The sequence below is a fragment of the Pleurodeles waltl genome, chromosome 7 (assembly GCF_031143425.1).
Source record: "Pleurodeles waltl isolate 20211129_DDA chromosome 7, aPleWal1.hap1.20221129, whole genome shotgun sequence".
In the NCBI taxonomy this organism is placed as follows: Eukaryota; Metazoa; Chordata; class Amphibia; order Caudata; family Salamandridae; genus Pleurodeles; species Pleurodeles waltl.
Genome location: NC_090446.1, coordinates 142396808 through 142423196, shown reverse-complemented (window position 1 = coordinate 142423196; position 26389 = coordinate 142396808). Strand labels below are relative to the sequence as shown.

At 48.4% G+C, this 26389-nt stretch overlaps 1 long non-coding RNA gene across 2 annotated transcripts in view; it reads right to left on the bottom strand.

The window, feature by feature from the left end:
- Positions 1-26389, bottom strand: part of LOC138303888 (uncharacterized) — a 141709-nt gene that overhangs the window by 91229 nt on the left and 24091 nt on the right. The window contains exon 1 of one of the 2 annotated variants that reach the window (XR_011205461.1): positions 22996-23203. The exons of the other annotated variant lie outside the window; for it this stretch is intronic. This is a non-coding gene — a long non-coding RNA (uncharacterized lncRNA). Of the gene's footprint in view, positions 1-22995; positions 23204-26389 lie in introns of those variants that run through there. 2 annotated transcript variants of the gene reach the window in all.

Below are 26389 nucleotides of genomic sequence, written 5' to 3'. Positions count from 1 at the left end.
AAACAGGCAGTCGCGGTCAGGGGGAGCCTCTGGATTTCCTCTGCAGGCATCGCTGTGGGGGCTCAGGGGGGTCAACTCTGGTTACTCACGGGTTCGCAGTCGCCGGGGAGTCCTCCCTGTAGTGTTAGTTTTCCGCAGGTCGAGCTGGGGGCGTCGGTGCAGAGTGGAAAGTCTCACGCTTCCGGCGGGAAACGTGTGGTCTTTAAAAGTTGCTTCTTTGTTTCCAAAAGAACGAGTTACTTACCTTCGGTAACGACTTTTCTGGTGGATACATTAGCTACCTGTGGATTCCTCACCTAATGAATACTCCCATGGCGCCAGCATTCGACGGAAATCTTCTTCCTAGTCTCTGCACGTCGACGAGGACGTCACTCTAGCCCACGCGACGCCGTCTGACGTCATACAGGCAATAAGAGGTCCTCGCCGACGTGCCGACGTCAGTACCAACATTTTTTACGTGCATGAGAACAACAACCCAATGCAATGAAAGAGCAAGGCAACATCCCATAACACTGTAAAGTACACAACATTGCAATAAAATGGCTGTAGATTTAATATAACTCTTTTTTTTTTTTTTTTTTTTAAACCAACCAATATATGCAAATCATGTATATACACAAAGATATATACATATATATATACATATAAATATATACAAGTATCCATATATACACATCTATTGCAATCTTGAAGACCAAGAGGAGCGCACTCAAGGATTACTTGGTAAGACCAGAAAGGCAACGGGGAGGCGGGTGGGACCGTGAGGAATCCACAGGTAGCTAATGTATCCACCAGAAAAGTCGTTACCGAAGGTAAGTAACTCGTTCTTCTGATGGATACAACTACCTGTGGATTCCTCACCTAATGAATAGAGTCCCAAAGCAGTACCACTCCCGGTGGTGGGTGCCGAAATGGTCAAACCAAGAAATCCTGCAGCACTGACCGTGCAAAATGGCCGTCCCTTCTGACCTCAGAGTCCAAACAGTAATGTTTCGCAAAAGTGTGAAGGGACGAACAAGTTGCGGCCTTGCAGATGTCGACCACAGGAACACCTCTGGCCAAGGCCGAAGTGGCCGACTTAGCTCTGGTAGAATGAGCTCTAATGCCATCAGGAGGATCCTTCTTTGCCAAAGAGTAACAGATTTTAATGCAAAGAACAACCCACCTGGAGAGTGTTCTATTGTGGACTGCCTTTCCTCTCCTCTTGCCCACGTATCCGATGAACAGCTGATCCTCCAGCCTGAAATCCTTCGTTCTATCAATGAAGAAGCTTAACGCCCTCTTTGGGTCCAAGCGATGTAGTCTCTCTTCCTCCTTTGAAGGATGAGGCGGAGGATAGAACGTGGACAAAGTAATTGTCTGGGCCAAATACCTTAAGGGGCAAGAATGCATAGGCTCAAAAGGGGACCCCATAAGGAAAGTGAGGACCAAGGACAAATCCCATTGAGGCATAACGAATGGTTTTGGAGGATATTTATTTAGAAGACCTTTCAAGAATCTGAGAACAATAGGGGATTTAAATAACGATGGTTGATCTGGAAGACAAATGAAGGCTGACAAAGCCGACAAATAACCCTTAATGGTAGCCACTGCACAACCCTTCTGCGCTAGAGACAGAGCAAAAGACAAGACGTCCGACAGATGAGCATGTAAGGGATCAATCTGTCTCTCCCCACACCACATAACAAATTTAGACCACCTATTAGCGTAGATAGATTTAGTGGAGTGTCGCCTGGCCGCTAATATAACATCCACTACATCAGGCGGGAGAGAGAAGGAACTCAGGTTGCCCCGTTCAATCTCCAGGCATGTAGGTGTAGACTCTGGAGGTTGGGGTGTAAAACCTGCGACTGCGAGAGGAGGTCTGCCCTGAGAGGGAGACGGAGCGGAGGGCACAGTGAGAGTTGGAGAAGGTCGGAGTACCACACCCTCCTTGGCCAATCCGGAGCTATTAAGATGACTTGGGCCCGGTCTTGGCGAATCTTCCTCAACACTCGAGGAATCAAGGGTATGGGGGGAAACGCGTAAAGAAACTGGTCGCACCAGGTTATCAGAAACGCGTCCGTCAATGCTCCCTGCACCGGATACTGGAGGCTGCAGAATAACGGACAATGCGCGTTCTCCCGAGTGGCAAACAGATCTATCCGAGGAAACCCCCACGTCTGGAAGATTAAACGGACTTGATCTGGATGGAGACGCCACTCGTGGTCGGCCGAGAATTGGCGACTGAGACTGTCCGCATGTACATTCAAGACCCCGGCCAAATGATTTGCTACCAAGCAAATCTGATGGTCCTTTGCCCAGGACCATAGTCGAAGAGCTTCTCTGCAGAGAAGGTACGACCCTACTCCTCCCTATTTGTTTATGTACCACATAGCGGTAGTATTGTCCATCAGGACCTGTACCGACTGACCACGAAGGGATGGGAGGAAGGCCTTGAGAGCCAGACGTTGTAGGAAAGTACCATCTTGCCTGGCATGTTACCCCCATTTTTCACTGTATATATGTTGTTTTAGTTGTATGTGTCACTGGGACCCTGTTCACCAGGGCCCCAGTGCTCATAAGTGTGCCTGAATGTGTTACCTGTGTAGTGACTAACTGTCTCACTGAGGCTCTGCTAATCAGAACCTCAGTGGTTATGCTCTCTCATTTCTTTCCAAATTGTCACTAACAGGCTAGTGACTATTTTTACCAATTTACATTGGCTTACTGGAACACCCTTATAATTCCCTAGTATATGGTACTAAGGTACCCAGGGTATTGGGGTTCCAGGAGATCCCTATGGGCTGCAGCATTTCTTTTGCCACCCATAGGGAGCTCTGACAATTCTTACACAGGCCTGCCACTGCAGCCTGAGTGAAATAATGTCCACGTTATTTCACAGCCATTTTACACTGCACTTAAGTAACTTATAAGTCACCTATATGTCTAACCTTTACCTGGTAAAGGTTAGGTGCAAAGTTACTTAGTGTGAGGGCACCCTGGCACTAGCCAAGGTGCCCCCACATCGTTCAGGGCCAATTCCCCTGACTTTCTGAGTGCGGGGACACCATTACATGCGTGCACTACATATAGGTCACTACCTATATGTAGCTTCACAATGGTAACTCCGAATATGGCCATGTAACATGTCTATGATCATTGAATTGCCCCCTCTATACCATCCTGGCATAGTTGGCACAATCCCATGATCCCAGTGGTCTGTAGCACAGACCCTGGTACTGCCAAACTGCCCTTCCTGGGGTTTCACTGCAGCTGCTGCTGCTGCCAACCCCTCAGACAGGCATCTGCCCTCCTGGGGTCCAGCCAGGCCTGGCCCAGGATGGCAGAACAAAGGACTTCCTCTGAGAGAGGGTGTTACACCCTCTCCCTTTGGAAAATGGTGTGAAGGCAGGGGAGGAGTAGCCTCCCCCAGCCTCTGGAAATGCTTTCTTGGGCACAGATGTGCCCAATTCTGCATAAGCCAGTCTACACAGGTTCAGAGGACCCCTTAGCCCTGCTCTGGCGTGAAACTGGACAAAGGAAAGGGGAGTGACCACTCCCCTGACCTGCACCTCCCCTGGGAGGTGTCCAGAGCTCCTCCAGTGTGCTCCAGACCTCTGCCATCTTGGAAACAGAGGTGCTGCTGGCACACTGGACTGCTCTGAGTGGCCAGTGCCACCAGGTGACGTCAGAGACTCCTTGTGATAGGCTCCTTCAGGTGTTGCTAGCCTATCCTCTCTCCTAGGTAGCCAAACCCTCTTTTCTGGCTATTTAGGGTCTCTGTCTCTGGGGAAATTTTAGATAACGAATGCAAGAGCTCAGCCGAGTTCCTCTGCATCTCTCTCTTCACCTTCTGCCAAGGAATCGACTGCTGACCGCGCTGGAAGCCTGCAAAACTGCAACATAGTAGCAAAGACGACTACTGCAACTCTGTAACGCTGATCCAGCCGCCTTCTCGACTGTTTTCCTGGTGGTGCATGCTGTGGGGGTAGTCTGCCTCCTCTCTGCACTAGAACCTCCGAAGAAATCTCCCGTGGGTCGACGGAATCTTCCCCCTGCAACCGCAGGCACCAAAAAGCTGCATTACCGGTCCGTTGGGTCTCCACTCAGCACGACGAGCGAGGTCCCTCGAATCCAGCAACTCTGTCCAAGTGACCCCCACAGTCCAGTGACTCTTCAGTCCAAGTTTGGTGGAGGTAAGTCCTTGCCTCACCTCGCTAGACTGCATTGCTGGGAACTGCGACTTTTGCAGCTACTCCGGCCCCTGTGCACTTCCGGCGGAAATCCTTTGTGCACAGCCAAGCCTGGGTCCACGGCACTCTAACCTGCATTGCACGACTTTCTAAGTTGGTCTCCGGCGACGTGGGACTCCTTTGTGTAACTTCGGGTGAGCACCGTTTCACGCATCCTCGTAGTGCCTGTTTCTGGCACTTCTCCGGGTGCTACCTGCTGCTAAGAGGGCTCCTTGTCTTGCTTGAAGTCCCCTCTACCTCCTGGTCCAATTTGCGACCTCCTGGTCCCTCCTGGGCCACAGCAGCATCCAAAAACGCTAACCGCACGATTTGCAGCTAGCAAGGCTTGTTGGCGTTCTTTCGACGGGAAAACACTTCTGCACGACTCTCCACGGCGAGAGGGATCCGTCCACCAAAGGGGAAGTCTCTAGCCCTTTTCGTTCCTGCAGAAACCTCTGCTTCTTCTGTCCAGTAGAAGCTTCTTTGTACCCACAGCTGGCATTTCCTGGGCATATGCCCATCTCCGACTTGCTTGTGACTTTTGGACTTGGTCCCCTTGTTCCACAGGTACCCTAGATTGGAAATCCATCGTTGTTACATTGTTGGTTTGTGTCTTTCCTGCATTATTCCTCTAACACAACTTCTTTGTCCTTAGGGGAACTTTAGTGCACTTTGCACTCACTTTTCAGGGTCTTGGGGAGGGTTATTTTTCTAACTCACACTATTTTCTAATAGTCCCAGCGACCCTCTACAAGGTCACATAGGTTTGGGGTCCATTCGTGGTTCGCATTCCACTTTTGGAGTATATGGTTTGTGTTGCCCCTATCCCTATGTGTCCCCATTGCATCCTATTGTAACTATACATTGTTTGCACTGTTTTCTAAGACTATACTGCATATTTTTGCTATTGTGTATATATATCTTGTGTATATTTCCTATCCTCTCACTGAGGGTACACTCTGAGATACTTTGGCATATTGTCATAAAAATAAAGTACCTTTATTTTTAGTATAACTGTGTATTGTGTTTTCTTATGATATTGTGCATATGACACTAGGTGGTACTGTAGTAGCTTCACACGTCTCCTAGTTCAGCCTAAGCTGCTCTGCTAAGCTACCATTATCTATCAGCCTAAGCTGCTAGACACCCTATACACTAATAAGGGATAACTGGGCCTGGTGCAAGGTGCAAGTACCCCTTGGTACTCACTACAAGCCAGTCCAGCCTCCTACATTGGTTGTGCAGCGGTGGGATAAGTGCTTTGAGACTACTTACCACTCTTGTCATTGTACTTTTCATAAGAGAAAAATATACAAAGGAAGTTCAGTGTATATACACATAGCCAAAAAGTTTTGCATTTCCTCTTTTCACTCTTTTCTAAGTGCTGAAAAGTACTTCTAAACTTTCTAAAAAGTTCTAAAAAGTTTTAAAAGTTTTTTCTGTCTTTCTAAAAGTTCTGAAAACTTTTTTATCCTTTTTCTATCACTTTAACTCTTTCTAAAAATGTCTGGCACAGGCCAAAATGTTGATCTGTCCAAACTTGCATATGACCACCTTAGCTGGAAAGGAGCAAGGCGTCTCTGTGTAGAAAGAGGTTTGAGTGTAGGGAAGAATCCTTCCTTGGAACTGTTACTTAACATGCTTAGAGAACAGGATAAGGCTAGAAGTGCCCCATCTGTAGAAAAAGTAGCTAATGGTTCCCAATCTGATCCAGGGACTCCCCCAGGAAAAGATTCAGGAAAGAAACTCCCTAGCCTGCCCATTACTAGACAGTCTAGCATAGTTGGTAATGATGGAGAGCCACACCATACAAATAGTGTTGTCTCACATCATAGCAAAAGCATTTATTCTCACCACAGTGGTACTGATGTTTCTGTTAGCCAAGCTGTTAGGGTGCCCTATGTAAGGGACAGGTCTCCTTCTGTCCATTCTCACCATACTTCTGTTTCAAGACATGTCCCTCCCACCCACCCTGATGACAGATTGTTAGAAAGGGAGCTCAATAGATTGAGAGTGGAACAAACCAGACTGAAGCTCAAGAAGCAACAGCTGGATTTGGAAAGACAGACTTTAGAAGTAGAGAAGGAGAGACAGAAACTGGGTTTAGAAACCCATGGTGGCAGCAGCAGTATTCCCCATAAAGAGCATGATTCCAGGAATCTGCACAAGATAGTTCCCCCTTATAAGGAGGGGGATGACATTAACAAGTGGTTTGCTGCACTTGAGAGTGCCTGTGTTGTACAGGATGTCCCTCAAAGGCAGTGGGCTGCTATCCTATGGCTATCATTTAGTGGAAAAGGTAGGTCTGCACAAGATAGTTCCCCCTTATAAGGAGGGGGATGACATTAACAAATGGTTTGCTGCACTTGAGAGGGCCTGTGTTGTACAGGATGTCCCTCAAAGGCAGTGGGCTGCCTTTGCCCTATAAGGAGGGGGATGACATTAACAAGTGGTTTGCTGCACTTGAGAGGGCCTGTGTTGTACAGGATGTCCCTCAAAGGCAGTGGGCTGCTATCCTATGGCTATCATTTAGTGGAAAAGGTAGGTCTGCACAAGATAGTTCCCCCTTATAAGGAGGGGGATGACATTAACAAGTGGTTTGCTGCACTTGAGAGGGCCTGTGTTGTACAGGATGTCCCTCAAAGGCAGTGGGCTGCTATCCTATGGCTATCATTTAGTGGAAAAGGTAGGGATAGGCTCCTTACTGTAAAAGAAAATGAAGCTAATGATTACAAAGTTCTTAAGAATGCACTCCTGGATGGTTATGGCTTAACCACTGAACAGTACAGGATAAAGTTCAGAGAGACCAAAAAGGAGTCTTCACAAGACTGGGTTGATTTCATTGACCATTCAGTGAAGGCCTTGGAGGGGTGGTTACATGGCAGTAAAGTTACTGATTATGACAGCCTGTATAACTTGATCCTGAGAGAGCATATTCTTAATAATTGTGTGTCTGATTTGTTGCACCAGTACTTGGTGGACTCTGATCTGACCTCTCCCCAAGAATTGGGAAAGAAGGCAGACAAATGGGTCAGAACAAGGGTGAACAGAAAAGTTCATACAGGGGGTGACAAAGATGGCAACAAAAAGAAGGATGGTAAGTCTTCTGACAAGGGTGGGGACAAATCTAAAAATGAGTCTTCATCAGGCCCACAAAAACACTCTGGTGGGGGTGGTGGGTCCAAATCCTCTTCTAATCAAGTAAAAAAGCCTTGGTGCTATTTATGTAAAGTAAAAGGCCACTGGACAACTGATGCCAGTTGTCCAAAGAAAAGTACCAAACCTCCCACTACCACAACCCATACTGCAACCTCTAGTGCCCCTAGTAATAGCAGTGGTGGTGGGAGCAAACCTACTAATAGCCAATCCAAGGGAGTAGCTGGGCTCACTATTGGTAACTTAGTTGGGGTTGGCCTTGTTAGGGAGGCCACAGAGGCTGTGTTAGTCTCTGAGGGGGCTATTGATTTAGCCACCTTAGTTGCTTGTCCCCTTAATATGGATAAGTACAAGCAGCTACCCCTAATAAATGGTGTTGAGGTTCAGGCCTACAGGGACACTGGAGCCAGTGTGACTATGGTCATAGAGAAACTGGTCCACCCTGAACAACACCTACTTGGTCACCAGTACCAAGTAACCGATGCTCACAACAACACACTTAGCCACCCCATGGCTGTTGTTAATCTCAACTGGGGGGGGGGTTACTGGTCCAAAGAAAGTTGTGGTAGCCACAGATTTACCTGTAGACTGTCTACTAGGAAATGATTTGGAGACATCAGCTTGGTCAGATGTGGAGTTGGAGGCCCATGCAGCAATGCTGGGCATCCCAGGGCATATTTTTGCTTTGACAAGGGCTCAGGCCAAAAAGCAAAAAGGACAGGGAACCTTGGATCCTGGAACAATGGACCAAGTGCTCCCTAAAGCTAGGGCTAGTAGAAGCAAACCACTTCCTACTATCCCTCCCTCTACAGTGGATTCTACTTCTGAGGAAGAAGAATTCCCTCCCTGTGCAGAACCTACACCAGAGGAGCTTGAAGCAGACACTGCTGAGCTTTTGGGTGAAGGGGGGCCTGCCAGGGAGGAGCTGAGTGTGGCACAGCAAACCTGTCCCACATTAGAGGGTCTAAGACAGCAAGCTGTCAAACAAGCTAATGGGGATGTCAGTGATTCTCACAGAGTTTACTGGGAGGACAACCTCTTGTACACTGAGGCAAGGGATCCTAAACCTGGAGCTGCCAGGAGATTAGTGATCCCTCAGGAGTACAGAAAGTTCCTCCTAACTCTTGCCCACGACATTCCCCTAGCTGGACACCTGGGACAAATGAAAACTTGGGACAGACTTGTTCCCTTGTTTCATTGGCCTAGGATGTCTGAGGACACAAAAGAATTTTTTAAGTCCTGTGAAACCTGTCAAGCCAGTGGCAAGACAGGTGGCACCCCAAAGGCACCCCTTATCCCACTGCCTGTGGTTGGGGTTCCCTTTGAAAGGGTAGGGGTTGACATAGTTGGCCCCCTTGACCCTCCTACTGCTTCAGGCAATAGGTTTATCTTGGTGGTAGTGGACCATGCCACAAGATATCCTGAAGCTATTCCTTTAAGGACCACTACAGCACCTGCAGTGGCAAAGGCCCTCCTGGGAATATTTTCCAGGGTGGGCTTCCCAAAGGAAGTAGTATCAGACAGGGGAAGCAATTTCATGTCTGCATACTTAAAGGCCATGTGGAAGGAGTGTGGTGTAACTTACAAGTTCACTACACCCTAGCATCCACAAACAAATGGACTGGTGGAGAGATTTAACAAAACTCTCAAAGGCATGATTATGGGTCTCCCTGAAAAACTCCGCAGGAGATGGGATATCCTTCTACCATGCCTCCTTTTTGCCTACAGGGAGGTACCCCAGAAAGGAGTGGGCTTCAGCCCCTTTGAACTTCTTTTTGGACACCCTGTTAGGGGTCCACTCACACTTGTAAAGGAGGGTTGGGAACAACCTTTAAAAGCTCCTAAGCAAGATATTGTGGACTATGTACTTGGCCTCAGATCAAGGATGGCTGAGTATATGAAAAAGGCCAGTAAAAACCTTCAGGCCAGCCAAGAGCTCCAGAAGCAATGGCATGATCAGAAGGCTGTTTTGGTTCAGTACCAACCAGGGCAGAAAGTGTGGGTCTTGGAGCCTCCAAGATAAATGGAGTGGTCCCCACACAATTGTTGAAAAGAAGGGAGAAGTCACCTATTTAGTTGACTTAAGCACTGCCAGGAGTCCCCTTAGGGTGCTCCATGTCAATCGCCTGAAACCCTACTATGACAGGGCTGATCTCACCCTGCTCATGGCAACTGATGAGGGACAGGAAGAAGACAGTGATCCTCTACCTGATCTCTTCTCTTCCACAGAACAAGATGCTCTTGTGGAAGGTGTAGTTTTGGCTGATTGTCTTACTGCTGAGCAGAAAGACCATTGCATAAATCTCCTAGATCAATTCTCTGAACTCTTCTCTACTGTGCCAGGTACCACTTCTTGGTGTGAGCACACTATAGATACTGGAGACAGTTTACCTGTCAAAAGTAAGATCTATAGGCAGCCTGACCATGTCAGGGACTGCATAAAGCAAGAGGTGCAGAAAATGTTAGAACTAGGAGTGGTTGAGCACTCTGAAAGTCCATGGGCTTCTCCTGTGGTACTTGTACCAAAACCCCATTCCAAAGATGGAAAGGAGGAAATGCGGTTTTGTGTAGACTACAGAGGTCTCAACCTGGTAACCAAAACTGATGCACACCCTATACCCAGGGCAGATGAGCTCATAGATACACTGGCATCTGCCAAGTATCTAAGCACTTTTGATTTGACTGCAGGGTATTGGCAGATCAAATTGTCAGAAGATGCTAAACCTAAAACTGCATTTTCAACCATTGGAGGCCATTACCAGTTTACTGTAATGCCTTTTGGTTTGAAAAATGCACCTAACACTTTTCAAAGGTTGGTGAACACAGTCCTGCAAGGGCTGGAGGCTTTCAGTGCAGCATATTTGGACGATATAGCTGTCTTTAGCTCCAGCTGGGATGATCACCTGGTCCACCTATGGAAAGTTTTGGAGGCCCTGCAAAAGGCAGGCCTCACTATCAAGGCTTCAAAGTGCCAGATAGGGCAGGGTAAGGTGGTTTATCTGGGACACCTTGTTGGTGGGGAACAGATTGCACCACTTCAGGGGAAAATCCAAACAATTATTGATTGGGTTCCCCCTACTACTCGGACTCAGGTGAGAGCCTTCCTAGGCCTCACTGGGTATTACAGGAGGTTCATTAAGAACTATGGCTCCATTGCAGCCCCTCTTAATGACCTCACATCCAAGAAAATGCCTAAAAAGGTATTATGGACAGCAAACTGTCAGAAAGCTTTTGAGGAGCTGAAGCAGGCCATGTGCAATGCACCTGTCCTGAAAAGCCCTTGTTACTCTAAAAAATTCTATGTCCAAACTGATGCATCTGAATTAGGAGTAGGGGCAGTCCTATCACAACTTAATTCTGAGGGCCAGGATCAACCTGTTGCTTTTATTAGTAGGAGGTTGACCCCTAGAGAAAAGCGTTGGTCTGCCATAGAGAGGGAGGCCTTTGCTGTGGTCTGGGCTCTGAAGAAGTTGAGGCCATACCTGTTTGGCACTCACTTCATTGTTCAGACAGACCACAAACCTCTACTTTGGCTAAAACAAATGAAAGGTGAAAATCCTAAATTGTTGAGGTGGTCCATATCCCTACAGGGAATGGACTATACAGTGGAACATAGACCTGGGAGTAGCCACTCCAATGCAGATGGACTCTCCAGATATTTCCACTTAGACAATGAAGACTCATCAGGTCATGGCTAGTCTTATTGTCCTTCGTTTGGGGGGGGGGGGGGGGGGGGTTGTGTAGGAAAGTACCATCTTGCCTGGCATGTTACCCCCATTTTTCACTGTATATATGTTGTTTTAGTTGTATGTGTCACTGGGACCCTGTTCACCAGGGCCCCAGTGCTCATAAGTGTGCCTGAATGTGTTACCTGTGTAGTGACTAACTGTCTCACTGAGGCTCTGCTAATCAGAACCTCAGTGGTTATGCTCTCTCATTTCTTTCCAAATTGTCACTAACAGGCTAGTGACTATTTTTACCAATTTACATTGGCTTACTGGAACACCCTTATAATTCCCTAGTATATGGTACTAAGGTACCCAGGGTATTGGGGTTCCAGGAGATCCCTATGGGCTGCAGCATTTCTTTTGCCACGCATAGGGAGCTCTGACAATTCTTACACAGGCCTGCCACTGCAGCCTGAGTGAAATAACGTCCACGTTATTTCACAGCCATTTTACACTGCACTTAAGTAACTTATAAGTCACCTATATGTCTAACCTTTACCTGGTAAAGGTTAGGTGCAAAGTTACTTAGTGTGAGGGCACCCTGGCACTAGCCAAGGTGCCCCCACATTGTTCAGGGCCAATTCCCCTGACTTTGTGAGTGCGGGGACACCATTACACGCGTGCACTACATATAGGTCACTACCTATATGTAGCTTCACAATGGTAACTCCGAATATGGCCATGTAACATGTCTATGATCATGGAATTGCCCCCTCTATACCATCCTGGCAGAGTTGGCACAATCCCATGATCCCAGTGGTCTGTAGCACAGACCCTGGTACTGCCAAACTGCCCTTCCTGGGGTTTCACTGCAGCTGCTGCTGCTGCCAACCCCTCAGACAGGCATCTGCCCTCCTGGGGTCCAGCCAGGCCTGGCCCAGGATGGCAGAACAAAGGACTTCCTCTGAGAGAGGGTGTTACACCCTCTCCCTTTGGAAAATGGTGTGAAGGCAGGGGAGGAGTAGCCTCCCCCAGCCTCTGGAAATGCTTTCTTGGGCACAGATGTGCCCAATTCTGCATAAGCCAGTCTACACCGGTTCAGGGGACCCCTTAGCCCTGCTCTGGCGCGAAACTGGACAAAGGAAAGGGGAGTGACCACTCCCCTGACCTGCACCTCCCCTGTGAGGTGTCCAGAGCTCCTCCAGTGTGCTCCAGACCTCTGCCATCTTGGAAACAGAGGTGCTGCTGGCACACTGGACTGCTCTGAGTGGCCAGTGCCACCAGGTGACGTCAGAGACTCCTTGTGATAGGCTCCTTCAGGTGTTGCTAGCCTATCCTCTCTCCTAGGTAGCCAAACCCTCTTTTCTGGCTATTTAGGGTCTCTGTCTCTGGGGAAATTTTAGATAACGAATGCAAGAGCTCAGCCGAGTTCCTCTGCATTTCTCTCTTCACCTTCTGCCAAGGAATCGACTGCTGACCGCGCTGGAAGCCTGCAAAACTGCAACATAGTAGCAAAGACGACTACTGCAACTCTGTAACGCTGATCCAGCCGCCTTCTCGACTGTTTTCCTGGTGGTGCATGCTGTGGGGGTAGTCTGCCTCCTCTCTGCACTAGAAGCTCCGAAGAAATCTCCAGTGGGTCGACAGAATCTTCCCCCTGCAACCGCAGGCACCAAAAAGCTGCATTACCGGTCCCTTGGGTCTCCTCTCAGCACGACGAGTGAGGTCCCTCGAATCCAGCAACTCTGTCCAAGTGACCCCCACAGTCCAGTGACTCTTCAGTCCAAGTTTGGAGGAGGTAAGTCCTTGCCTCACCTCGCTAGACTGCATTGCTGGGAACCGCGACTTTTGCAGCTACTCCGGCCCCTGTGCACTTCCGGCGGAAATCCTTTGTGCACAGCCAAGCCTGGGTCCACGGCACTCTAACCTGCATTGCACGACTTTCTAAGTTGGTCTCCGGCGACGTGGGACTCCTTTGTGTAACTTCGGGTGAGCACCGTTTCACGCATCCTCGTAGTGCCTGTTTCTGGCACTTCTCCGGGTGCTACCTGCTGCTAAGAGGGCTCCTTGTCTTGCTCGACGTCCCCTCTACCTCCTGGTCCAATTTGCGACCTCCTGGTCCCTCCTGGGCCACAGCAGCATCCAAAAACGCTAACCGCACGATTTGCAGCTAGCAAGGCTTGTTGGCGGTCTTTCGGCGGGAAAACACTTCTGCACGACTCACCACGGCGAGAGGGATCCGTCCACCAAAGGGGAAGTCTATAGCCCTTTTCGTTCCTGCAGAAACCTCTGCTTCTTCTGTCCAGTAGAAGCTTCTTTGCACCCACAGCTGGCATTTCCTGGGCATATGCCCATCTCCGACTTGCTTGTGACTTTTGGACTTGGTCCCCTTGTTCCACAGGTACCCTAGATTGGAAATCCATCGTTGTTGCATTGTTGGTTTGTGTCTTTCCTGCATTATTCCTCTAACACGACTTCTTTGTCCTTAGGGGAACTTTAGTGCACTTTGCACTCACTTTTCAGGGTCTTGGGGAGGGTTATTTTTCTAACTCTCACTATTTTCTAATAGTCCCAGCGACCCTCTACAAGGTCACATAGGTTTGGGGTCCATTCGTGGTTCGCATTCCACTTTTGGAGTATATGGTTTGTGTTGCCCCTATCCCTATGTGTCCCCATTGCATCCTATTGTAACTATACATTGTTTGCACTGTTTTCTAAGACTATACTGCATATTTTTGCTATTGTGTATATATATCTTGTGTATATTTCCTATCCTCTCACTGAGGGTACACTCTGAGATACTTTGGCATATTGTCATAAAAATAAAGTACCTTTATTTTTAGTATAACTGTGTATTGTGTTTCCTTATGATATTGTGCATATGACACTAGGTGGTACTGTAGTAGCTTCACACGTCTCGTAGTTCAGCCTAAGCTGCTCTGCTAAGCTACCATTATCTATCAGCCTAAGCTGCTAGACACCCTATACACTAATAAGGGATAACTGGGCCTGGTGCAAGGTGCAAGTACCCCTTGGTACTCACTACAAGCCAGTCCAGCCTCCTACAGACGTACAGCCCGTAACTCTAACAGATTGATATGAAACATCTGTTCCTCTGGAGACCAAAGTCCTTTGATCTCCAGATCCCCCAGATGAGCTCCCCACCATAGAGTGGAAGCATCCGTTATGACCGTGGCCACTGGTGGCGACTGCGCGAACGGCTTTCCTTGTGAAAGATTGTTGCTCGCAATCCACCACTTCAAGTCCACAGCAGCATCTCTGGAGATCTTGACCGCACCTTCTAGATCTCCCTTGTGTTGAGACAACTGCCTTCGGAGGCACCACTGAAGAGCCCTCATGTGCCAGCGAGCATGCGTGACCAACAGTATGCAGGAGGCAAACAGACCGAGCAGACGAAGGACCTTGAGGACTGGAACTACCGCTCCATTTCGAAACATTGGAACCAATTCCTGAATATCTTGAACCCGCTGAGGCGGAGGAAAGGCTCGATTCAATGTTGTATCCAGTACTGCCCCTATGAACAGGAGGCGCTGAGAGGGCTCTAGGTGAGATTTGGGCACGTTCACCGAAAAGCCCAGGTCGAACAACAACTGGGTTGTTGACTGCAGATGATACGACACAAGCTCCGGGGACTTGGCTTTGATCAACCAGTCGTCCAAGTAAGGGAATACTGCTATCCCCTTCCTTCTGAGCTCCGCCGCAACCACTGACATCACCTTCGTGAAGACTCGAGGTGCTGAAGTAAGACCAAACGGGAGGACCACAAACTGATAGTGCTGCGACCCTACCACAAACCGGAGATACTTCCTGTGCGACTTGAGTATCGGGATATGAAAATTCGCATCCTGCAAGTCGACAGACACCATCCAATCTTCTTTGTTCAACGCCAAAAGCACCTGTGCTAGGGTCAGCATCTTGAACTTTTCCTGATTGAGGAACCAATTCAAGATCCTCAGATCCAGGATCGGTCTCAACCGATCATCTTTCTTGGGAATCAGGAAGTACCTTGAGTAACAACCTCGACCCCTTTCCTGCTCTAGAACCAACTCCACCGCGCCCTTTGAAAGGAGAACTTGAACCTCCTGTTCTAGCAACAGGAGGTGTTCTTCTGAACAATAAGATGGGCGGGGCGGGAGGGGGGGCGGAAACTCCCAAAAGGGAAGGGTGTAGCCTTTCTCCACAATACTGATAACCCAAGTGTCCGTTGTAATAGTCTCCCACTTGTGGAGAAAATGCCGTAATCTTCCCCCTACAGGAGAGGAGTGAGTGGGAAATGGTGGAAGCCTAAGGCTGCTTTCCCTGCTGCACCCCTCCAGAGGACGAGGAAGAGGCAGAGTGCTGTTGAGAGGCTCCTCTGGTGCGGGCCCTACCTCTCCCTCTAAATGATCTATAGGGGTGGGAAGAGGCGGGTTGCTGGAATCTCCCCCGAAAGGAAGAGGAGGAAGAGCCACGCCCAAATCCACGAAACCTCCTGAAAAACCTGGAAGAGGCAGAGGAAGAAGGAGCTTGCAGCCCTAACGATTTGGCTGTGGCCCTGCTCTCTTTAAATCGCTCCAAGGCCGAATCTGCCTTTGCTCCAAACAGTTTGTCCCCATCAAACGGGAGGTCTAATAGGGTCGACTGTACATCCGCAGAAAACCCTGAATTACGGAGCCAGGCCTGTCTCCTTGCCACCACAGCCGTGCCCATCGCCCTAGCCACCGGGTCGGTCGTGTCCAGCCCTGACTGGATAATCTGGGTTGCGGCAGCCTGGGCGTCTGAGACAACATCCAAGAGTCCCTGGGGAAGCTCCGTAAAAGAAGATGAAATATCATCCATAAGAGCATGAATATATCTCCCCAGAATGCAAGTTGCGTTGGTGGCCTTCAACGCCAAACTGCAAGAAGAAAATATTTTCTTGGATTTCGCATCCAGTTTTTTGGAGTCCCTGTCTCCTGGTACTGTCGGGAAAGATCCAGGCGCTGATTTTGATGAACAGGAGACTTGCACCACCAAGCTCTCCGGCGTAGGGTGTCTTGAAAGAAAACCAGGGTCAGATGGTGCAGCCCGATATCTCCTGGCCACAGCCCTATGAACTGCCGAGGAAGATACAGGCTTGTTCCACACCTCCAACACCGGATCAAGCAAAGCCTCATTAAACGGCAAGAGAGGCTCCACTGCAGCAGAGGCCGGATGCAGCACCTCCGTCAATAAATTCTGCTTCGCCTCTGCCACCGGCAAAGGCAGGTCCAGAAAGTTAGCCGCCTTCCTCACCACCGTGTGAAAGGTAGCAGCCTCCTCCGTATACTCCCCTGGAGATGAAAGGTCCCACTCAGGGGAAGTATCCAGCCCACTGGCCGTATCCAGACCATGCAGTCCATCACCAGAGTCCTCAACCTCTCCTTCCTCCAGGACTCGCTGGTACTCCTGCTCTTCCAAAAGACGGAGAGCACGCCTCCTTGAATGTAGTCTCTGCTCAATACGCGGAGTCGACATGGCCTCTGCCGAAGTCGAAGATCGGCGCCGATCTCCAGAAGCATCCGACGCCGCATCCGGCGCCACAGGCAGCTTCGGCGCCGATGAAGGAGCAGGACAAAGAGATCTTGGAGCCGATGGACCCACCGGAGTCACAGGACGAAATCCTGACGTCGACGGGATGGAAACCTCCGGAGCCAATCCCTCTGAAGCCACCGGAGCGGCCACCGGAGCGGCCACCGGAGCGGCCACCGGCGCCGAGCCCACATTCCCAAAAGGGAGAAAGGGCATAAAGGGTGCCGGCCGAAGAGGCGCAGGATCACCCAATGAAAAGGCCAAAGGCCCCGAAGGACCAGCCGGAGCACCTCCTGGAGCCATCTGCTGAAAGATGGTATACATCGCATTCAGAAATGCGGTACTATCGGCTCCAGGGGCTGGAAAAGCCGGATACTGAGGTGCCTGAATCGAAGGCGACCCCGACGCCGGCCTCGACGTCCGCGACGCCGGAGACATCACAAGAGGCTGCATCACCTCAACCACAGACGCTTGTCCAGGCGAAGTCGGTGACGCCGGAGAGGGCAACGGCGTCGATGGATGCGGCGTGACCGTGGGACTGACCTCCCAAGTCCTCCGACGCCGAGCCGAAGGCGACCTCGAACGAGTCTCCTTGCTGGAATGACGCCGTGAATCTCTACGGCACCGGGGGTCTCGATGACGCCGATGAGACCTTGGCGAGGAAGACTTTTTGTGATGTTTTTCCTTTCTCTTCGACTTCGGCAGGAATAGTTTAGCCTCACGTTCCTTGAGGGCCTTCGGATTCATGTGCTGACATGAATCGCAAGTCACGACGTCGTGGTCGGAGCTCAAACACCAGAGACAGTCGGAGTGAGGATCTGTAACGGACATCTTGCCCCCACACTCTCGACAGGGCTTGAAACCCGACTTTCTCTGAGACATTGTTACCGCAGAAAAGAACTACGCAACAGAAAACACACTGTAACCACTAAAGTAACAGTAGCTCCCTCGAAGATAACCGTTTCGAATGCACGGAAAAAAGGGAACTGACGTCGGCACGTCGGCGAGGACCTCTTATTGCCTGTATGACGTCAGACGGCGTCGCGTGGGCTAGAGTGACGTCCTCGTCGACGTGCAGAGACTACGAAGAAGATTTCCGTCGAATGCTGGCGCCATGGGAGTATTCATTAGGTGAGGAATCCACAGGTAGTTGTATCCATCAGAAGGCTTCAGAGGTCGCTGGACCCTGTTGGATGCGTCGCTGTTGCAGTTTTCTTCAAAGTAGGGAGACAGGCCGGTGGGGCTGGGGCCAAATCAGTTGTCGTCTCCGTCTTCACTAGAGGGCTTCAGGTCAGCAGACCTTCTTATTCTTTAGGTTGCAGGAATCTATCTTCCTTGGTTCTGGGAGCCCCTAAATACTCAATTTAGGGGTGTCTTTAGGTCTGGGAGGGCAGTAGCCAATGGCTACTGGCCCGGAGGGTGGCTACACCCTCTTTGTGCCACCTCCCTGTGGGGAGGGGGGCACAGCCCTAATCCTATTGGGGAATCCTCCATCTGCAAGATGGAGGATTTCTAAAAATTAGAGTCACCTCAGCTCAGGACATCTTAGGGGCTGTCCTGACTGGGGAGTGACTCCTCCTTGTTTTTCTCATTATCTCCTCCAGCCTTGCCGCCAAAAGTGGGGGCAGTGGCTGGAGGGGCGGGCATCTCCACTAGCTGGGATGCCCTGTGGCGCTGTAACAAAGGGGATGAGCCTTTGAGGCTCACCCCCAGGTGTTACAGTTCCTGCAGGGGGAGGTGAGAAGCACCTCCACCCAGTACAGGCTTTGTTCCTGGCCACAGAGTGACAAAGGCACTCTCCCCATGTGGCCAGCAACATGTCTGGTGTGTGGCAGGCTGGCAAAAACTAGTCAGCCCACACTGGAAGTCGGGTATGTTTTCAGGAGTCATCTCTAAGATGCCCTCTGGGTGTATTTTTACAATAAAGTGCACACTGGCATCAGTGTGCATTTATTGTGCTGAGACGTTTCATACCAAACTTCCCAGTTTTCAGTGTAGCCATTATAGTGCTGTGGAGTTTGTGTTTGACAGACTCCCAGACCATATACTCTTATGGCTACAGTGCACTTACAATGTCTAAGGTTTTGCTTAGATACTGTAAGGGGATAGTGCTCATGCACCTATGCCCTCACTTGTGGTATAGTGCCGCCTGCCTTAGGGCTGTAAGGCCTGCTAGAGGGGTGACCTACCTATGCCAGAGGCAGTGTGAGGTTGGCAAGGCACTCTGAGGGGAGTGCCATGTCGACTTAGTCATTTTCTCCCCACCAGCACACACAAGCTGGCAAGCAGTGTGTATGTGCTGAGTGAGGGGTCCCTAGGGTGGCATAAGACATGCTGCAGCCCTTAGAGAACTCCCCTGGCATCAGGACCCTTGGTACCAGGGGTACCAGTTACAAGGGGCTTACCTGGATGCCAGGGTTGTGCCAATTGTGGAGACAAAGGTACAGTTTAGGGAAAGAACACTGGTGCTGGGGCCTGATTAGCAGGGTCCCAGCACTTTCAAATCATAACTTAGCATCAGCAAAGGCAAAAAGTCAGGGGGTAACCATGCCAAGGAGGCATTTCCTTACAGTATCCATTAGCCCAATATAAGAAGAAAAAAAGATCGAGTTACTTGTTACATGGAATTTTTTACAACATGTTTGTAAATCACTAATCTGTCTTATTAGGATATGAACCTATCACTACTAAGTTATTTCAGATCAGTAGTTTCAAGTGTTAAATTGTAACCTACAGACTAATAGCAGATATTTGCTGCAAGTGCACAATTAAGCTATCATAACAATATTTAGAACCATAACTTGCAAGACACTCACAAATCCCAGCACAACATTCCTAAAGCATGCACAGAGATCTGTTTTAAAATGGCAGTGTTCTGTCACTGTCCCAGAGACTGGAATAGAGAAAGATCAAAGAGCTGCACTAGTACTTGTTTCATTCTGCACAGTAGAAGCCTATGTTGCCGCAGACATTGTCACACAAGAAAGAGACTATGTAAAGAGGAAATCTCTGTTGCTGTGCCGCATAGCTTGAGGGCATCTGAGCAGGTATCCATGCACTGCTCACACTTGACTTGAGCTGCTGAATGGAGATTGCACTGCTACCGACCATAGTGTGCTTGTGTTAAAAAAAAGAAAAACGAAATGCATGTTCACCATACAATAGTCACAACCGTCACTGCTATTGCTTGTTGCGTGTATTCTCTGAATATTGAAGGTTTCTCTTGTATGTTAAGCAAGAAAATGCCTTGTCCCGAACAAGGCTGCCTCTTGGTAGGAACGGGTAACGATGCCCTCCAAAGCACCTAACGTAATTCATTATCAGTGGGGCACCAAATAGTCTTAAACTTCAAATTTACAAATTATTATCACAATCTGTTTGCTTGAAATAACGTAACTTTACAAGCCCCAAAAATGGCCACATTATTTAATTGAAACCGCAAGATGAATACTAGAAAATAAAAAGTGTATTCATGAAAAATACAAATGGGTTGGCAAGGAGACAACAGAGACGGGGGTGTCTTCAGATGAGGCAGTCATGCTATGTCCCCAAGAAACTGATGAATACAAATGCAAAATGGTCTGGCTTACTTTATTGGTCACAAACAGACCCTACTTTAAGATAGCGCAATACATGTATTGTTACGCAGAAAAATTCCTTTTTAATATAATCTGTTTATTAGGCAACAAGACACAAGAATAACAGAATGTGCCAGACAGCTTAAATTTGCCTTTTGAAAATAGCACACCACTGTGTTAAAACCAAAGCTCTGCCAAGTGAGGGGTATAGAGAGGGAGAATAAGGAAAGGACCAACCTAAGGACTCAACAACTCTGGAAAATCAGACTCTCATTAGTTACCCCCAATGAAGTGCAGATGGGGTAACAACAGCCAGGTATACAAAGAGGAGGTTTTAGTCAGAGCTCCTTGCAGGCTGGATCTCTGGTACATAGCATAGGATCTGGCTTGATACTGTGATTAGGTACACGTTGAAGAGAAGATGAGCAATAAGAGATCCTTGTAATTAGCTTACTTTAAACTTGAAAGGTGGATTAAGAGAAGAAGCAAAAAGATACACGAGCTGTAGGCAAGCTAAGAAGGGATTCAATCAATTATGATTCCCTTATTAGCAGTATCTTTTAATCTCTCTGGGGGTAAGTGGGGGTGAACTGTGTCCACGGCAGCCGACCAGTTCCAGTACAAAGTGATTTTCCAATCAATCCAGAAGGCAATCCAGGCAGATTAATTTTCTCTACCTGGGTGGAACCATTTTATTGGTCCAACAGTAGCTTGTTATCTTCGAGGAAGTTGCATATCTGACAGAAAGCTGCTCTTTAAATCAAAGTACCAAGGAAAGGGCCATTGGAGAGCTTCCTACACTGACCTGATCTGCTGAGTTGAGACTGTGTTGCTTCATAAGCAGTTGTATGTAGAATTTGTTGAGTTCATTGTGAGACTTACCTGAGGATAAGTAGTTGTTAAGGAAGCTCAAAGCGGGTGTGACAGCAGCTGAAGGAAAGAGGAGGCTCTTAAAGGACTGCGGATGGGAAGGTCTAAAAAAGAACACACAAGTCTAATGGCCTCGACCAGATCCTGTTATTTCAAGACTGAAATGTGCTTATAAAAGTCAACTGTAGGAACATAGCTGTCTGACTCAAGCCTCCCAGTACTGTCTCATCAAGTGGGAGATATATTTCTTGCTAGCAAAATGTAGTCCTAGTATCTTAGCGTTGGCCAGCAGAAGTAGGAGAGTGTTCTATGGGGCCTCCATTGTGAGGAGCTTGACATTGGAGATCAGAATTCAGTCGTGAAACCTGTTCCAATCTTGACAGTACACTTCCAAGATCATGTTAAGTCTCTGCAGGCGGATTTTTCTAGCATGTTGCTGAATTTCTCAAAAAGAAGAATGGACCAGCTTCAAAGGGCCAGTGTCTGTGCTGTTTTTGGTCCCATGGATCATGACGGGACAAAAAATAGTCCACATAACTGGCCCGTTCAGACTGGCCCATCTGGCAGTGCCATACTGCCCAAAGGACATGCCAACGCTGAAGGATTAAAAAAGGAGCTGTGATGAGGGCAATATGACTGCTGTTGAAAGATTTCACCATGACTCAGAGGGTGAGGAGCTAACCCAGATCAGCTCTGGTTTTACCATGAACACACACTTTCCAAAGACAAACTTCTTTACACCAATAAGAAATTCCTGGAAGTAAACCAACTGCACCTCCAAATTGCATACAACTTTGCAGTAAGCTTGGGATTCGAGTAAGTACGTCATGGACTTCAAAAATGTCGATGAGAGTGAAGCTGCAAGAACTCCAGCCTAAGTGGTTCACAGATACAGTTATATGAAGGCGCACAGAAAGTTCTCCAGTTTTAGATACTTTGCTGTTCCGTCGGATTGCAACTCGAGCCCCATCTCAGTCAGCTGGACCTAAGAAGGAACCAAATTTCAGACATAATACGGGTAAGAAAAATAATGTTTTGGCAGACTTGCTGCAGATCTTTGTCTGTCCCTTCTGGTTATTGCTGTGAATCATCATAAAATATGTTTTAGTAAGTGTGACTGACGCAGAACTTTGCACAACCTGTAAGACCCAAGCTTAAGTTCCAGTAATATAGCTCAGTGGGTCAAAGTGAGTGTTGCAAATATTCTTGTGCAGCCCTTAGGTCCTATGTTCAAACCTGATAAAAAAATGTTTTTGCACATTGTGCATCAGCCGCAAACACCTGGATGCAAGCCGCAAAACGTAAGCCACTGTAGGTTTTACCTGAAACTTTTTCTCTTCTGTGATTGATAAAACGAGTGCCACTGAACTGGATACTCTTAGCGTTATGCAATAAATAGGTTTCTAATGTGTGCTACACAAATGATCGTTATTAGTTCAACTTCACGCAGATCTACAAAAACCCTTTAAAAATGCCAAGTATCTTAAGTGGAACACTGATTGTAAAGTTGTTCGCACAAACTATTTCGAATCTGCAGATGTAGGTTAAACTGTTGCGTAAAGCTGCTTTTGTCTTCAGGCCCTCCCACTAGCCAGTTCACAACTCAGACCAAATGAATTTTACTGTGCGACTTTTGGGCTTATTTAAAACTGGGTGGCCCGTGGTCAGAAGGCTCACGTCAAGGAAAAAAAACATCCCTTCTCCAACTTGGCAGATAGCTGATCTGCTTGGCACATTACATGCTGAATAGTATAGTGGGAACACCACCAAACTCTGGCACAACTAGATCTGCTGCGATTATGCTGCTGCTTGCTCCCTACTATATGCCAGTGTATAAGTAGCGTATGCCTGTTGCATGGATTGACAATAACATACAACTCACAGGGCTCAAGCTACCGCGATATTCGTGTACTCAAAAAAAAAAAATAGTCGCAGATTGAGGTCTGCTCGCATACTCACAGGGTTTTCTGTTCTTACAGGTCGAAATTTCACCTGTTCAACTACTATTTCCGCATTACAAACTAACTTCCGCTCCAAAGAACCTAGTGTGCAGTAAGCGCGGCCAGTCTTTTCATCATCAACGCATACGACTGACGAACTGCATCACGAAACATAGAATTAACCACCTACGCCAGCTCGTCGTAGCCTCCTCTGTGAGGAGATGAAAATGTCTCAGCCGCTGTCTTACCGCACGAGACGGCAACAAACGCGGGACCGTGATATCCAATCATCTTTCAAGTTACAGTCAAGACTATCTCGCGTTGTTTGTGTCAACATCTTGAATTGGGCTACCCCCTAATTTAACAAGCATTGGCATAGGCAATCGGTCTATTTTTTTTAATAGGGTTGCAATGGTCTGGCCGATTTTAAACGGTCATGACCAACATTTTAATGTCCCGTCCGGTAACAAAATTTGAAAAATCACCTAAAGCAGGTATTATTTCCTTATCTGTACATAATGTAAACAGTAAGTGGAAAACACGTTAAAATGTGCTCTTCAGCTGCCTTAATGGCCCTTGATTAGTAAATAACTATAGAAAGGCCATAATAAAAAATAACACAGATGATGTCATACAAAATTCTCATGTCTGTCATTTACAGAAACTAAAACGAGATAGACTGGCTGGTATTTTATCCTGACAAAGGTAGCAACCCGACATAACCAAATAACCACAAATAATTACTAGATGCTTTTTGCAAGTCAGGAGTGTAGAAAGCTGGCCTGGTGTGTGGTGGGTACCTAAGGTCCAGGTATCCACTATTAGTGTAGTGTAGGCAGTGTCTAGAAGCCAGTCTCTCTAGAGGTAGCTGTGGATGAGCAGCCAAGGCTTATCTAGGAGACATGCAAAGCTCATACAATAACTCTATAGTCACACAGCTAATGAAAGAAAACAGTGTTACAAGAATAAAGGTACCAAAAAGTACAAGATAGGTAACTCTCCAATAGAAGGTAAGTAACACTAAATATGTACACTAGCAATCAGGAATAGTTATAAATAGCAGTAGAAAACTGTGCAATAGCAATAGACAATAGTGACCCTAGGGGGAGCGCAAACCATATACTAAAGAAATGGAATGCGCATGCAGGACCCCCTCTCAGGTAAGTGGAATCTGTAGAAGGGAGCTGGAGGAACTAGGAACCCCAAAAGGTAAGTACCACAGTGCCCCTCAGCAACCAGGAAGAAAGTAGTAAGTTACTGATTTTTCTCCAAACCACCAAAAGGACTAGAAAAAATATTAATGCACCACCCAGACAAGACTGTAAGAAACCAGTTGTGGATTCCTGAAGAGGAAGACCTGAAAAAGAAGGGGGCCAAGTCCAGAAGTCAGAGAAGTGTCCAGTGGGGAGTTGGTCAACAGTAGGACAAAGATGGTCAATAATGCAGCTCTGGAGTCGGTGAAGAGTTCCTGGAGGATGCAGTTTACGTTCCACGCCGGATGGAAGATTGCAGTCTGTCTGTGGCGTGGAAAAGCAACCAATAAGCCTTGGCAAAGGCAGGAGTCGTGGTTGAGGAAAGAGGAAAAGTGGAGCTGCCGGGGACCACCAAGGTCCAGGAGGACTCAACCCACAGGGGGGAGTCTCAGGGGACCCTCAGCAAGGCATAGAGTCCACAGAAGAAAAGGCACCCCCACAGAAGACCCTCTGGAAGAGGACCCAGGAGTCGTAGAGAAGCCCAAGCAGCACAAATGAAGAAGGGTCCCATGCTGCAGGAGAAGCACGCAGAGGGCTGTGCATCGCAGGGAAGAGTGCTGGGGCTACACGGCACCTGAAGATCCCTTGGAGAAGATGCCAGCAAGTCTTAGTAGCTACAAGAGATGCAGTGCACAGGAGTACTATCCTGCATGGGAAAGCAAAGGCTTACCTCCACCAAAGTTGGAGAAGAAGAGAAGATCAAGGGGACCACTCCAGGACACCACCTTTGATGCATGATCCACACCAGGACAACCGGTCATCTGTGCAGTTGGTGCCTGCAGATGCAGGGGAGTGACTCCTTCACTCCAAGGGAGACTCCTTCTTCGTTCTCGTGCAGGCTGAAGTCTTGCCGCCCTCAGTGGAGAGTCTTCGCAGTGGATGCAGATTGTTGGTTCCTGGAGAGTCCACTTGCAGTTCCAGTGGCCAGAAGTTGAAGTGAACGATGCAGAGGAGTCCTGCTGGAGTCTTGCTAATTGAATCTGAGGACCCACCCAAGACGGAGACCCTAAATAGCTCTGGAAGGAAGATTGGTCACTAGCCAGGTGACCACTTATCAGGAGGGGGCTCTGATGTCACCTGCCTGACCTGGCCACTCAGATGCTCCCATAGGCCTCTGCCCACCTTGGATTCAAGGAGGCAGAATCAAGGGACTCTCTGGAGGAGCTCTGGGCATCATCCCTGTGGTGGAGATGGACAGGGAATTGGTCACTCCCCTTTCCATTGTCCAATTTCACACCAGAGCAGGGACTGGAGGTGCCTGAACCGGTGCAGACTGGTTTATGCAAGGAGGGCACCAAATGTGCCCTTCAAAGCGTACCAGTGGCTTGGAGAAGGCTACCCCTTCCTAGCCATGTAACACCTATTTCCAAAGGAAGAGGGTGTTATGCCCTTCTCCCAAAGGAAATTCTTTGTTCTGCCTACCTGGACTTGAGCTGATCAAGCAGCAGGAGGGAAGAAACCTGTCTGGGGGGAGGCAGCAGCCTGGGCTGTCCGGAAAACCCCAGAAGGTGGGAGAAGCAATACTGGGGGCCCTCTAAGGAGTCCAGTGAGTGCATGGAATCATACTTCCAATACTAGCAACAGTAGTGGGGTATGATTCCGACATTCTTGATACCAAACATGCCTAGGTTCGGAGTTACCATTATGTAGCTGGACAAAGGTAGTGACCTATGTCCAGTACACGCATAAAATAGCGTCCCTGCACTCACGAAGTCCATGAAAATGGGGCTTGAGTTCATGGGGGCACCTCTGCTCATGCAGGAGTGCCCTCACACAAAGGTACTTGCACCCTGCCCTCTGGGCTAGGAGGGCCTACCAAAGGAATGACTTACAGTGACCTGGTGTAGTGACCTGTAGTGAAAAGGGTGCATGCACCCTTTCACGCAGGCTGCAATGGCAGGCCTGTAGATACACTTTGCATGGGCTCCCCATGGGTGGCATAATACATGCTGCAGCCCCTGGGGGAGCCCTGGTACCCCAATTCCCTGGGTACCATATACTAGGGACTTACAAGGGGGCACCAGTATACCAAATGTGGGGTGTGTGTGGTCCAAGCAACTAAGTTTAAAGGAAGAGCACATAGTCACTGGTTAGCATGATCCCAATGAACACAGTCAAAACATACTGACAAAAGGCAAAAAGTGGGGGTAACCATGACAG